Source organism: Orcinus orca, chromosome 18 (genome assembly GCF_937001465.1).
Source record: "Orcinus orca chromosome 18, mOrcOrc1.1, whole genome shotgun sequence".
Lineage (NCBI taxonomy): Eukaryota > Metazoa > Chordata > Mammalia > Artiodactyla > Delphinidae > Orcinus > Orcinus orca.
In genome coordinates this window covers 64,082,866-64,097,518 of record NC_064576.1, presented here as the reverse complement: position 1 = coordinate 64,097,518, position 14,653 = coordinate 64,082,866, and the positions used below count along the sequence as shown (strand labels likewise).

Sequence of the window (14,653 nt, the reverse complement as noted above, 5' to 3'; positions counted from 1 at the left end):
AAGGATCGTGGGTGGTCAGGTTAGCGTTCTTTAAGATGACTTTGGAGCTTAGATACAAAGAATGAGAAGGACCTACCCAGTTATGCAAAACCAGGGAGGGCTAATCCAGGCAGAGAAGAGCTCACTGCAACAGCTCTGAAGTCGGCATGAGCTGAACTTGTTGAAGGAGTAGAAAGAAAGCCAGTGGAGCTAGAACACAGGGAGGGGCCAACGAGGTACAGATGGCAGATCACATGGGGTTTGTGACCTTGGGAAAACATATGATGTAACAAAGTAGGGCCATGGAAACCACTGGACGGTTTATTCAGGGAGCAGTTCAAACTGATTTATATTATTGATTTATTTATAAAGAAGATGTTGGGGGTAGGAGTTTATTAATTAATTAATTTATTTTTTCTGTGTTGGGTCTTCGTTTCTGTGCGAGGGCTTTCTCTAGTTGCGGCAAGCAGGGGCCACTCTTCATCGCGGTGTGCAGGCCTCTCACTATCGCGGCCTCTCTTGTCGCGGAGCATAGGCTCCAGACGCGCAGACTCAGTAGTTGTGGCTCACAGGCCTAGTTGCTCCGCGGTACGTGGGATCTTCCCAGACCAGGGCTCGAACCCGTGTCCCCTGCATTAGCAGGCAGATTCTCAACCACTGCGCCACCAGGGAAGCCCGGTTCCAAGTTTTTGACCTGAGTAAGTAGTAGATGGTTGTGCCATTTGCAAAGATGAGAAAGATTAGGAGACAGACTGGTTTAGGAATGGTAATCAAGACTCTGTTCTGGACATTATATATTTACAAAGAGATATCTAGTAGATAAATGGATGTATTACACACACACACACACACACACACACACACACACACACATCTGTTTGTGGTAACAAGCATGTATTAGCTTCTTGTGTCTGCCGTAACTAATTACCACAAACTTGGTGGCTTAAAATATCTATCCTCTCACAGTTCTAGAGGCCAGAAATCCAAATGGTTTCACTAGGTTGGAATCAAGCTGTCATCAGGGCTACACTCCTTCCAGAAGCTCTAGGAGAGACTCTGTTCCTTGCCTCTTCCAGCTTCTGTTGGCCAGCATTCCTTGTCTTGTGGCCACATCACTCTAATCCCTACCTCTCTGGTCACATTGCCTTCTCCTCTTCTGTACTCTAATATTCCTCTGCTTCTCTCCTACAAGGAGACTTGTGGTTGCATAGGGTACACCCAGATAATCCAGGTTAATCTCCCCATCTCAAAATCCTTAATTTAAGTTACATCTACGAAGTTTTGTTTTTTTTTTTTTTCCATATTAGGTTACATTTAAAGGTTGTAGGGATTAGAATGTGTATATCTTTTGGGGGGGCATTATTCAGCCTCTCAAAATATATATATTCAGACAAATAGAAAGTTCCTGACTCCAAGAGTAAGGGTATACGTCCTGCCTAGCTCAAAGAATTTTCTTTATGGGTGCCCAACAAGGATGTGTCCTCTACCTGTCTTGATGCTCTCTGTGACTCTCAAAGTTCTTGTCCCTGTTTTTTTTTTTTTTATTCCATCTTGTTTGATTTTCCTGCAGTAAATACTTTCTGTTTGAATGAGGTTCATGATCTAATCAACTTTCACTGTTTGTTTACTGCTGTACTCCCATGCCTAGAACAGTTCCTGGCAGTAGGTGCTCAATGAATACTGGTTGATTGAATGAATGAGGAGATGGCACTGAACAAGCAGACATGTACTTGATACTTGAGTTCAGATGACTCTAATTTCATGGGACTTACATCGAGCAAGTGATGCTGGATTTCTGTATTTATAACACTAAGTGTCTAGCCTTGTGTCTTTGAAGACAGGTGCTAATGGTCTCTGGAACCTGGACACATTATAGCAGTTCATTCAATGCCCAGCAATAGATTAATTTCAGATTCATATTTCCAAGTGAGTGAATCAATCTTGGAATGCACTGAATTACTACTTTCTGTCAGAAATGTTCCTCCAATTCTCACAGCTTTGCAGAATGAGGTTGATGGAGGAGTTTTGGGTCTCAATGAAGAATCAAATGCTGCCTAACCCAGGTTATTCACTCCCTTACTTTCATGGGTTCTTTGATGACCTTTAATCCTTTAGGTTACGTCTTATCCTGGAAGGAGGTATTCTTCTCAAATGCCTCAGCTACATGTGCATTCATGGTGCTAGTAGAGCTTTTTACTGTTTGTTTTAATCACAGTTTTACAATAACAATAACAAACAAAACTTCATTAAAGGAAAAGAGAATTATATCTATTGATATGTCATGCTCTGCTATTTTTTGGCCACTATTGAAAACACTCATTTTATAACTAACCTAGCAAGCTATGAGACTAGGGAAGTGGTAAAACAGCTCCTATCACTTTTGTTTAAAATGTAACCTAGAGGAGAAAATTAAAATTCTGGGAAAACACCTAACAAAATAAGGGAAATTAGGCATTCTGGTGCAGAATTAAATTTAACATACATCTCAGAATTTTCAAACTCTGCCTCTTGGAATAAACAATTTAGGCTACCAAAACATGGTGATTGTTTCTGAATTGCTTTCAAACTTGGGGACAGACTTAGGCATCACAGCAGACATATCAATACATGTGTCTGCGCAAAGGGTGTTCGTAAATTGTTTGTTCTTTGAACAAAATGCCAGTGTGTGGTAAGAAGAGAGAATTACTTAGAAAAATATTATGCCACTATGGGAATTGACAATAAACTTGCAGTGTCAGCACCAGGATCTTTTAAAAACACAGAATCTAAAAATAGATGAATAGAAAAAGAAACTGACAAAGTAGCGCCAAGCAAATGTCTTTATATTAAAGGAGGAATAGAACTATGGAAAGAAGGACTTATTTAAATAAGCTGTAAATAAAATGTCTGCATCATTACTTTAAGAGTACCTTCCAGAGCAGAAGTATAGTAGTTGTTACTGTCATCATCCACGTTATCATCATTACTATCATCATCATCATCAAAAACCATTAAGAGCATTTTACATCAATAAAAATGTGGCACCAAAAATCAGGAACTTCATAGTTTTCTAGGAGTTAATATTTTAAAAGTAAATCACCCTGGGGCTTCCCTGGTGGCACAGTGGTTAAGAATCTCCCTGCCAATGCAGGAGACATGGGTTCGAGCCCTGGTCTGGGAAGATCCCACATGCCATGGAGCAACTAAGCCCATGCACCATAACCACTGAGCCTGCGCTCTAGAGCCCACGAGCCACAGCTACTGAAGCCCGCTCACCTAGAGCCCATGCTCCACAACAACAGAAGCCACTGCAATGAGAAGCCCACGCACCACAACGAAGAGTAGCCCCAGCTAAAGAAAGCCCGTGTGCAGCAATGAGGAACCAACACAGCCAAAAATAAATAAATAAATTTATAAAAAAATAAAATATTAAAAAAAAGTAAATCACCCTGAAATGTCTACACAAGTGAAAATCATACTGTTGTCTACTTAAGTATAAGACATGCTGACATAGAAGAGTTATAGAAATTCTCACTTAAAAAACAAATCTTGTATGGGACTTTTCTGGACTATCTTCTTTATTTTTCTGTTAACCTAAAAGTCTCCTAAGAAAATAAGTGTATTAAAAAAAAAACAATAAACTTTAGGTTCCATTGCACTTTGGAAGTGATTGAAATATGGTGGAGGTGACACAGTAAACATTGCAGAAGTACATGAAGAATGACAAGAACTCAAGAAAATCCTTGAGTTCTCATCTGAGCAATTCGTTAAAGCTTTATGGAGAAAAACAGTACTTTCACAGCAGTTTGAAGGATGGAACCGAGATGGTTGGAGAGGAATGAAGTCGTTGTAGTCACATGGTTCAATTTGAAAGAGGGCTCACAGGTAGCTGTGAGGTGCCTGGACATTGGAGCTTCTGCAGGGCTTAGGAAGAAATAATATATATATCTGAGAAGAGAACCCTAAGTAAGGAGCCCTGCTTCCTAACAACCAACACTGACATTTTGGATTTAGTAAATCATAATTTAGTTTAGACACTGTGAACTTGTATATTACAATTGATGAAATAAATGGAAATTTATTTATTTCTTAATTACAAGACCATAATGGGACTTAACATTTCTAATTGCCCTGGTCTTCTGAACAGTTTGACTAGCTTAAAGTGGAGCCTGGTTTTAGAGAGCAGACCAACGTCTGTACTAAATTGTCTGTTTGTGCAAGTAGAGGGAGCTAGATGCAGCCGGGACTGTGAAAGAGGACTGAAAAGATTTTCCAGAAGACTGATTATTTGGTTTAGAGGACAGAAGTCTATCTCACACCTTATTTCTATATAAATTCCAGATTAATTAATAATTTCAATGTGAAATGGAAATGACACAAATATTTGAAGTAAAAAATCAATATATAATCTTGGGAGTGCAGAAGCACATTTTTAAGCATACCAAAAGGAAATACAATTTAAAAAACAATCAACAGTTTTTATCATTTTTAGCATGAATAACCTAAGTAACATTTTTAGGCTTAGAGCACTGGAAAAAATATTTGTTGCATACATATCAGAAGATTAAGATCCTCAAAATATAATGAGTCCTTAGAAATCAATGATTAATAAATAAGTGCAACAACAGGAAAATGGGAAAAGACATGAGTAGACACTGCCCAAAGAAGAAATACAGATGGTCAATACATATTTGATACAATGTTCACTTTTACCACAACAGACAGAATTTCAAATTAAGGCAAGAATAAGATACAATCCCCCCTCCATCAATTGGTAAAGATTAAAACTGGTAATACCCAATGTTGGCTAGGGTGCAGGGAAACAAGTAAAAAAATGGTAGCAGAAGTATAGATTTATCCTTCCATAGGAAAATTTGTCAATATTTATTACAAATATTTAATATTTATTAAAAACACTCCCTCTGCCACTGGAATTCCAACTACAGGAATGAGGATGGGGCTTCCCTGGTGGCGCAGTGGTTGAGAGTCCGCCTGCCGATGCAGGGGATGCGGGTTCGTGCCCCGGTCCGGGAAGATCCCACATGCCGCAGAGCGGCTAGGCCCGTGAGCCATGGCTGCTGAGCCTGCACGTCCGGAGCCTGTGCTCCGCAACAGGAGAGGCCACAGCAGTGAGAGGCCCGCGTACTGCAAACAAAACAAAACAAAAGAATGAGGATGAAGGTATAAGTATATTCATCTCAGGATTTTTATGATCAAAAAAATTGTAACATCTTAGCAGTTACAATCTGAAGAGTTTTCCAACTTTAGGAGAATTGAGAAATGAGTTAAATTACACACCTTACATAGCCATTAAAAATTATATTGTAGAAGAATATTAATTAACATGGGCAAATGATCAGGCTCTGTTTTTTAAAGTCAAAACAGCAGATTTTAAAACTGTGCATTGTATGAGCTTACTGCTGTAGAATAATGTTATGTACACATAGAGAAGATATGGAAGAACAAACAATAATGTGTTAATAAAAACTGTGTTTTGATGTTAGATTATAGGTAATACTGAGCAGTTGGATTGCAAAGTTCCTTATGCATTGCCCAGCAAAACCTGCTTTTGTCACCTTTAATTTGAATTGGTAATAGAATTTTGAGTTAGTGTTACCTTGTTGACAGACATTGAATACAGGACAAAAGTTAGGCGGGACATCTGCATGATGGAAAGCGAATGACAAAATGATTTGTTAATGGAATGATTTTAAACCATTCTGTGTGGCTTAAAATGAGGACTTTGGAACAAAGAGGAGAATATGATAAATGTAGCTGGGCCAGTGGCATTCACTACTGGGATTTGGATCAGCTCCTTTGGTAGATTTCTCAGGAATCTGTTTGCATAAAGTCCTGAGCAGCCAACTGGGAGAGAGCACCTCAGGACAAGCTTGCCTCATAGCAAAGCTTCACAGCGAGGTGCTAAGTGGCTCTGTTATCACAGTGCCTGCCACTCACGTGTGTCCCAGTATAATCCTCCAGGATTTCCTGAGTCCCGGGAAGGGGCCTGTTTCAGTTTAAAAACAAAAAACAGAAAAACAAAAACAACTTGGGCACACCATCGGGACTCAGTATGCTGCTTTGGTACCATTCTTGTAGAAAGAAACTCCAAAGGAGAGAAAGACGTTCTGCCAAATGGCTCGGCTTGAAGTTTGTGGAATTACACCATCCTCTGCAGAAGCGGCATGGCTCCCTGAATCATGCCACCCAACCTCACCTCTCAGGTGGACCTCGTCCTGGTGCTTATGCCCTGACAGCTCCAGATCAGTTTTGATCAGCTTTTAGTGGGGAATGCCAAGGAGAGGGAAATTAGAGTCTGCAATACTACTGAGCCCCAAATTATGTTAATATGGAATAGGAATGTCTTTTTGGTCCAGTGGGTTTTAAACTTTTCTTTTTAACAGTAAGATACGTTTTTTGTGAATTAAATATTACATGTAATCCAAAATGTAATATTGATAAGGCAGAGCTGATTGACATGGGAATGGGGAGGGGCTAGAAACCCAGCTGCTCCATGTCACCCCCTCTCTAAGCTAGGGGTACTTCCTGGAACCACTAAGGCTGAAAACCACAAATACATCCAACTTCTAGAGATGTGCAATGACTTAGTCAAGATATGCAGCAGCAGGGTGAAGGCTGGAATCCAGAACTATTTACCCTGTGGTGTTTTTCCCACTACATCACTTTCTCTACCACTCCTGTAGCACTTCTGCCCTAGAAATCCTCCACAAACACTAGATGAAGGATGTGTTAACTAACCTTATTGTGGTAAACATTTAGCAACATCTACGAAGATCAAACCATCACACTGTACACCTTAAACTTACATAATGTTATATGCCAATTACATCTCAAGAAAGCCGGGAAAAAAATCAAAACAGAAAAAGAAAAGAAAAAAAAAGAAAACTTCTATGGTGACGCTTTTAGAGAAACAGACTAAGTCTTGCAGGTAGAAATGGAGAGGAACAGAGTAGGTGTCACAGGTGGGATGACCCTGGAGAGACATGACAAGCTACAAAAACCCCATGGAAAAGCCACACAGGGCCTCGACACATCTGCCCCTGAGCCCCTAGACAATACAGCCGAAATCTGCTTCGGGCTCTTTCCTGGGGGACGTGAAGGGGCCCTGAGCTGAGTGGGTTCCCTGCAGGCGTTCCCTCCTGCTGTCGTCCTTCAATGTGGTTTGAATCTGCTGGCCTTCCAAGGTCACTGTGGGCCCTCTGATGGAGCCTTTGATTTAACATGTAAGGGGATTCCCACTGGCTGATAAAATATTTTTATATTTTATCACTTTCCTGCAGCTAGCGGCTTTTGGCACACAGGGTGTTTTTATAAATGTTATAAGTAAATATTTTGGGGTCCATCACCGAGATGAGCATGGACCTGCAAGCCTGGGACTGGAAGATATTAGGCTCCACTGGAAAGAAGTGGGAATAGAAAAAGTAAAATATTGAGGACCCGAAAGTACTTGTCAAAGCACTGCAACTCTGCACTGTGGCTCCAACATCCAAAGTTAATAGAATTAGACCAATAAAAGCAAATTGATTTTAAGCAATATATCTAGATATCCAAGGGCTTTAAGTGCTTTTACTTGGATTATGGGCCATTTAGTAGAGGAAGGAGAGTAAGTAGGGTTACATTTTCACATTAATGACCATCACTTTTGTTCTCCAGACAGAAGCAGACCCTTCAAGACCCCTCCACAAAGCACGGCAGACAGATTCCTAAGATGCCAGGCCACTACTCAGGGTTTCCAGGAGTCACAGGCCACTTTTGGTCCAAATGTCCCTTTGAAAAATACCCCCCAAAATAAATAAAGTGTGGGCTATGGTGGTGCTATGCTCCAATGCCCTTTCGAGTAGTAAAGTCTCAATGAGCCGCTCGGAAGCTGAGGTCAGGAAAATTCTCTTTCACACTGGGTGATTCACTACGTAGGAAACTTACTCCTTCCTGGGGAACCGCTAAACCTCAGCAGTGGCTGGGAATCCGGGGAAATCCGCGCAGAGTGTATTGGTCAGCAGATCCAAAGTGACATCTGCCCCAAGACCCACACGGCATCTTTTCCACTTTTCTCTCAGCTCCCATAGCCCTTGGCGCAGGTCAGAATGAATGGGGGTGCTCAACAAATACCTTTAACTTGCCTTGTTGATCTCTTTTTGCCCTGTTAGTCTCACCCCACCTACTCTCCCAGTGGTTGGCTGTTTGCCCCATGCTCCCTTGAGTCTAAACTTATTTGAGTCCAAATCACTTCACAATTTTTCTAATTACCTCCAGTGCATTTATTCAACACACTCATAAATTTTCTTCCTGTTCAAGGTGCTTTCAACACTATTTACTGTCATCTTCAAATTTAAGAGCTTAGTGTAAACTCAGATAATTAACAAAGTCAGTGCCAGGCATCTAGCAGATAGTCAATAATATATTGGCAGGAAGGAGGAAAGGAAGAGAGGGAGGGAGGGAAGGATGAAGCGGGGGAGGAATCACCCTGGACCACAGCCCACATTCCTCCAGGGTGATTTTGAAACACCTGGTTAACATCCTGATTGAAGGGTGGGACCCGGTCCAGCCTACGTAAGCATCCTTCTCTGGTGCAGTGGAGATAAGATGACAGCAAGGGCATGGCAGGAAGAAAAGTGCAGAAAGGTCAGATAGAGTAAGAGCAGGGCTGAGGAGGCAGGAGAACGCTGCTGAGGATGCAGACCCCGGCCACGGGAGGAGGTCGTGGTAAAGATCCTGCCACGTCCCACAGCATCAGTCTCTGTGGTCCTCAGGCTCCTCTGTAAACCCTGTTTGAAGAACATGAGTCTAGATTGGGACATCCTTCAAGTGGATCCAAATGGACTGAAAACATTTCTGGGGTCTAGGTGGGATGGTATCCTCTATTTCCTGCTTGCCTACCTGTCCTGTCTCTGGAACGTGAGGGAAAGAGCACACAGTACTGGAGCCAGTCTCTGCCTGCACGGCTGAAGAATGTTCTTACCACTCACCCCACTTTTCCACGGATGCTGGCCGTCTTCACCCCCGACGAGAGCTGGCTTCTAGGGGCTGTGAAAGAGAATCACAGAAGGAGATTCTCTGCCCTCTAGAAGCTACCCTAGAAGGTTGTCCTTTTTTGTTTTCTCTGATTGAAGCCTGTAGTACCAACTGACCATTTGGGTTTAGGTCATCCTTGGAGAAGGTCTGGTGGGATTTCAGAAGAGGATCTTCTGAAAATATGTGAGGAGGAACCTACTACGGGACACAATTATTTCAGTTGCAGGAAATGAGACTTTATTTACATCCCAGGTAAATTCTTCAAGGTCAGAACATAGCTAGGGAGGGAACAGAGGGGAAAACAGATAGTAATTTTTTAAACTTGGCAAATTGTGGCAAATTAAGGGCAAGATTTACTGTCTAGATATGCAACATAGGTCTTTGATGATAATAGTAATATTGAATGAGATGAAATACTTACTAAGGGCCAGGCTGTGTTAAACTCTTATCTCACTGCTTACAAGAAGCCTATGAATTAGGTTCTCTCATATCTCCATTTTACAGATGAGGAAACTGAGGCTGACAAAATGCGGCAAAGTGCTCAGGGGCACATAGCTGGTATATGGTAGAACTTGAATCACTGAATTTGTATTTCCAGTTGAAATCCTATTCTCTGCACTTTGGGCCACATGTATATATACACAAGCTGAATAAATCCTGTTGCAAGATTAAAACTGACAGTTGCTTTCTCCCCCAGGTTCAAAAGCGTTTTCACTACTTGAACCTGCTGTTGCCTACCTCTGGGGCAGGTTTGCTTACCCACTAAATTATACCACCTGGTAAACTGGCGGGATCCCTGTCCCCACCTTCCGGGTCCCCCCCCACCCCCCCAGGCCCACAGCACAAGTGCGTGTGTACTCACAGGGGTTTGCTCTTTCTGGTAGGTCTGGGACCCTGGACTAAAGATTCCCATTCCTGTTGACTGACTTTATTAGTGCAACTCAAGTTTCTTGGTTTTCTGTTTCTTCCCAAAGATGCTTCAGTGCCTCTGGCCCACTGCTTCTGACCTAATTACTCTTTCCCTGATAGAGTATATCTTGATTATGGGATTCTTGAGCCATCTTCCAATTTGGGTCCACTCTGTTTTTTTGCATTTATGCAGGGAGCTCTTGAAAGGAAGTTTAGGTTTTTGTTCAGCAGTTTTTCTTGTCTTGATCTTATTTCCAGCCTCTGTGCAAACAAGATTACATATAAGACTTCAGCCCTGTAGCTAACCACAGTCCTTCAGCATGTGAAGGCTGTTCTCAGGATCTCAACAACACCTATTCTATGGCTTCTAGAAAAGTTTCATTGAAAAAGAGGCATATTTCCTAAATTCTAGCAGTTGCCATTTCTTAATAGAAGTAATTGGAATGCATAGTCTGTTCCTATGTTGGAAGTTACTGAGAAACCAAAGTCCCCCATAGCAACAGTATTGTTCTGTCCTAGCCCACTGTTCCCACTTTCAAGATATGTTGAAACAATAATAATAATAAAGCTATTTCAAATATGCCAAATCTAAAAAATCTGCACTCCCAGACTCCACTATTGTGACTGTGTTTCTGGTTGATAGTCTATAATCTTATCACTTTTGGCCACACATCCACATACCATCCTGGGTTATTTATGAAGATAAATCCTGTGCTGAGATCAAAATCAACAATCATTTTTTGCTGCATCTAAATTTATTTTTGCTACTTAAAAAATGATTTTGAAAATATTTTCCAGTGGGTTTATTTGTTTTAAAAAGATTTTGGTAAAGAGATTCCTCTGAACAAAAAGTAGCTCTTGGGTTGTCAACTACCAACTGCGACACATTTGGAATATCTTGAATTGTTATCCAGTAACAGACAATTCAGTTTTAAGAGTATTTGTACCCTTGGCTGCGTTATTACGTTTTAATGTTTTCAAAGTTTGTCTATCTAAAAATATAACTCCAGTTATTAATTTCTGGCTCATTGAGAGCATGGATTTATTAGCTAACTGAACTGTATGTTACCCGTACTTTCTGAGTTTCGATTTCCTCATCTCTGAAGTGGAAAGAGTAATACCCACTTTATAGAATTGCCATGAGATTTCAACGATGTAATCCAGGTAAAATAATGATTTCCCATCACACAGTAAGTGCTCAGTAAAAGGTAGCTTGAAAATAGCATCTAAAGAGTGAAGTTTAAAATGAATAACTGAGGGACTTCCCTGGTGGTCCAGCGGTTAAGACTCCACGCTTCCACTGCAGGGGGCACGGGTTCAATCCCTGGTCTGGGAACTAAGATCCTGCATGCCGCATGGCATGGCCAAAATAAATAAATAAGATAAAATAAAACAAAATAATTGCGTTACAAAATTTGTGCCCACCTTCTATCCCCACAAGCCTGCGTGCTCAGGAAGGTAGTAGCCTCCTTTGACCTCCAACCTTCCCCAGCTTTCGGCTCAGTTCTGACACAGAGCAGTCTCTCAATGGATATTGGTGGAATGAAATTCACCTGAGTATCCACTTGCCATGCCCTCCATTGCATTGATTAGTAGTTGTCTATGTTTATCTTCAGAATCGATTTCTTTTTTCTAAATACATTAAAAAAACTTTAATCTCTGATTTTTAAAGGTACTGTTTTTGTTTCACTCTTCTGTTTAAGAAACTGACATTGAAATTCTAATGCAAATTCAGTACAATGGTGTTAAGAGGCTTATACCTAAAAAGAGTCAGCAGATAAATGATGTAACTGGCTTTTCCAAGGAGAGGTAAATGGAGACAACTTGGGAGAACAGCACGAATTTGTCATTTGCTTTGGGGCTTGTCTCAAAAACAATCAGCTACAGTCTGGAGAGCTGACCGACAACTATGGAAAAATTTGACCTCACATGTGAATGCGTTGGCCACTCTGCTGTGAGAAGACCAATGTCATCAGGGCCATTGCGTGAAAGAGGCAATTCAAAGCACACTGGGCTTGAACATAGAGCTTTTCCTCTATAAGGAATATATTTCCAAACTATTCATCTAATAGACCTTTTCTACTCTTTAACTATATACAAAGAAATGTATGGGCAAATGCTCCAAGCTAATTTATAAATATTTCTGGTGCTACTGTGATATTCTAAACATATTTGGCTCAGATTTAAATGTTAGGTGTGTGTGTGTTTAGAGAACTTTATTTCCTAAGACTGTATCAACGTTAGCCTAACAAATATTTCAAACACCCAATATGTGCTATGAATGGTGCAAAAGGCTAAATGCATGGCACAAAAGAGCAAGAGGAAATGTGCCGAGATGCTAGAATGGAAGATTGGGGCCAGATTGTGTTATGCTATGCTTTTGAATTTGGAACATATTTTATCTTATAGGACAAGGTTGGAACATATGCTTACCTTGAAGGAAAAGCAGTGTCAGTACTGGCTACCTGGAGAGCTGTGACGGAAACCAGTCTATGACTGAAAGCTGCAATCATGCCACAGGAGGTGAGAGTGAGGGTGACCGCCCACATGGTAAGTGTTTGTCATTCTTTGTTTTGTGGTCAAAGGCAGCCACTGGAAGTGTCTGGCAAAGGAAATGGGTCTCATCAGGTCTCTGCTTAAGAAGACTGTCAACAGGTCAACAGTGAGGGAGATGAATTAGAGAAGGAGCAATTAACATATTTGATCTCACTTCATAAGCAGCTCTTTTCTAGACACAGGAGACACTAGCTATCTCCCTGGGCACCCATCTTCTCAGTTTATGGGAAGGCAGGTTACTGTGGGACAGGTTACTGCAATGGATGGAGGATTGCTGCCCCACTCTGCCCACCCATGAAAGGAGGGCAATCTTCATTCACTTGTCTTGTGGGAATTGAGCCGGACATTTGTTCACCTCTCAGATTACACGACCAAGTTTCATGTTACACGAGAGACATTCTCTGAACTCCAAGCTGAGTATCATCCTGATAAATATTACAAACTCATTCAGGAAAGTGAATTCCTATCTTTTCACCCAAAGTAGGCTCCTGAATATGCTGGTATCTGAGTACATTTCACCAAAATGAGAAGCATTTCTCAGAAAGAGAAATTAGCAGCCAACAGTACAATGTGTTAGAGTTCCAGCAGGAAACAGATGGCACTCTCAAACTCAGTGAGGAGTGTTAACAAAAGAGTGATTTACAAAGGTCTGGAAAGATTTAGGGACGTGTACAAAGGATGTTGAAGGACCCTGGGGCTGAAGTAGCAGAAGGTGATGGTGATTGGTAAGCTCTTTGTTACCACCAGGTCTAAAGGAAAATGTGCCAGTTCCAGATCTCAGGGTGGGCAGCTCTAAGGAAAGGGTCACTGGAGAAGAGCCGTGACATTTGATGGACAGATGTGGCCAACCTGTGTATACGGCAGGCAAAGAGTTAAATGCACAGCCTCCTTCTCACCCCACTGGGGCTGAGAACCCATTGATGTGGCCTGTACAGATCAGCCTGCAGGGCACAGACTAGAACAGAGGAGGGTGGAGTGTGGGTCTGGAAGGCAAAGAGAAAATAACAAGCTCAGTGCAATTTTTGGTATGTGATGAATTCACATGAAATAATAACGATAAGAAATAAGCAAAATGTGGGCTAGGAAACCCCAAGCTCCATGTTCCTCCATAAAATCATCAACAAACAAACAAACAAACCCAAACCCACCCTTGCCTGAATGGAAACAGTCTTGGTCTTGAGTGTGGCAACTCAACTCCCAGTTTCACTCTTTAAACCACAGGGAGGGAGCAGACCTTATTTACAAATTATTGTGTATATCTGTTCTAACGTGGCTGGGGATACCGGAGGATCTGACTCGCTGTCTCTTGCTCTCATAAAGCAGAACACATGCAGGAAAAGCTGTAGGCTCTGCTCACAAAAGCTACAAGGAGATTACACACCCACAGAAACCTGGGGCAATAGATGCTCACTGGAGACATACAGTAGACCATCTGAGGACCAGAGGAGACAGTGAGATGAGACTTTTTGGGAAATGAGGAGATTCAAAATCAGCCATTTTTACAGGGGAATCTAGAAAGCCACATGCATAACCAAGTAGGACATATGCTCAGAAGAAAAACTAAGAAGACCTAAAAGTTTCACCTAAGGCTGATTCCTAGTCTCAGAGAAAACCTAACTAAGTAGAAGGAATACCCCAGCACAGAGTCAGTCTACCAAGACTGGGAGTTGTAATTGCTCTCTCTCTTTTTTCTCTCTGTATTTTTTCTTTGTCCGTTTCATCTCCTGGCATTCAAAGAAGTTTCTATCAAAACGTTAGTTGAGCACAAACTAAAGTAAAAGAGATTTCAGTGAGAACACATGGCAAGAAATAGACTTTGCAAAAATGGTTTGGAAAAGTCTCAAAACAAATGGACTATCATAGCCTTCAACAATCAAACAAACAACAAAAAGTAAATTCTGGGGAAGGGGGGAAATCTGATTCCCAGACTTAACACATTATAATAATCAAATGTCAAATTTTACTTTATCTCTAAAGACAGAATTAGGTTGGAAGGGAAAGGAAGAAAAAGATATTTAATGCAAATAGTAGCTAAAGAGAATTGGGGTGGCTATACTAATATTAGAGAAAATAGACTTTAAGTAAAAAATTATTACAAGAGACAAAGAAGGATATTATATATTGATAAAATATCAATTCATCAAGAAGATATAACAATTATAAACATCAGAGCTCTAAAATATATCAAGCAAACACT

General features: G+C 41.1%; 1 protein-coding gene across 10 annotated transcripts in view; it reads left to right on the top strand.

Moving 5' to 3' along the window:
* COG6 (component of oligomeric golgi complex 6) overlaps positions 1-14,653 on the top strand; it is a 285,884-nt gene that overhangs the window by 151,699 nt on the left and 119,532 nt on the right. For all 10 annotated transcript variants that reach the window (XR_007473069.1, XR_007473071.1, XR_007473075.1 and 7 more), the window contains one exon: positions 12,310-12,450. The gene's annotated coding sequence lies outside the window, so the exon portion shown is untranslated. The remainder of the gene's footprint in view (positions 1-12,309; positions 12,451-14,653) is intronic.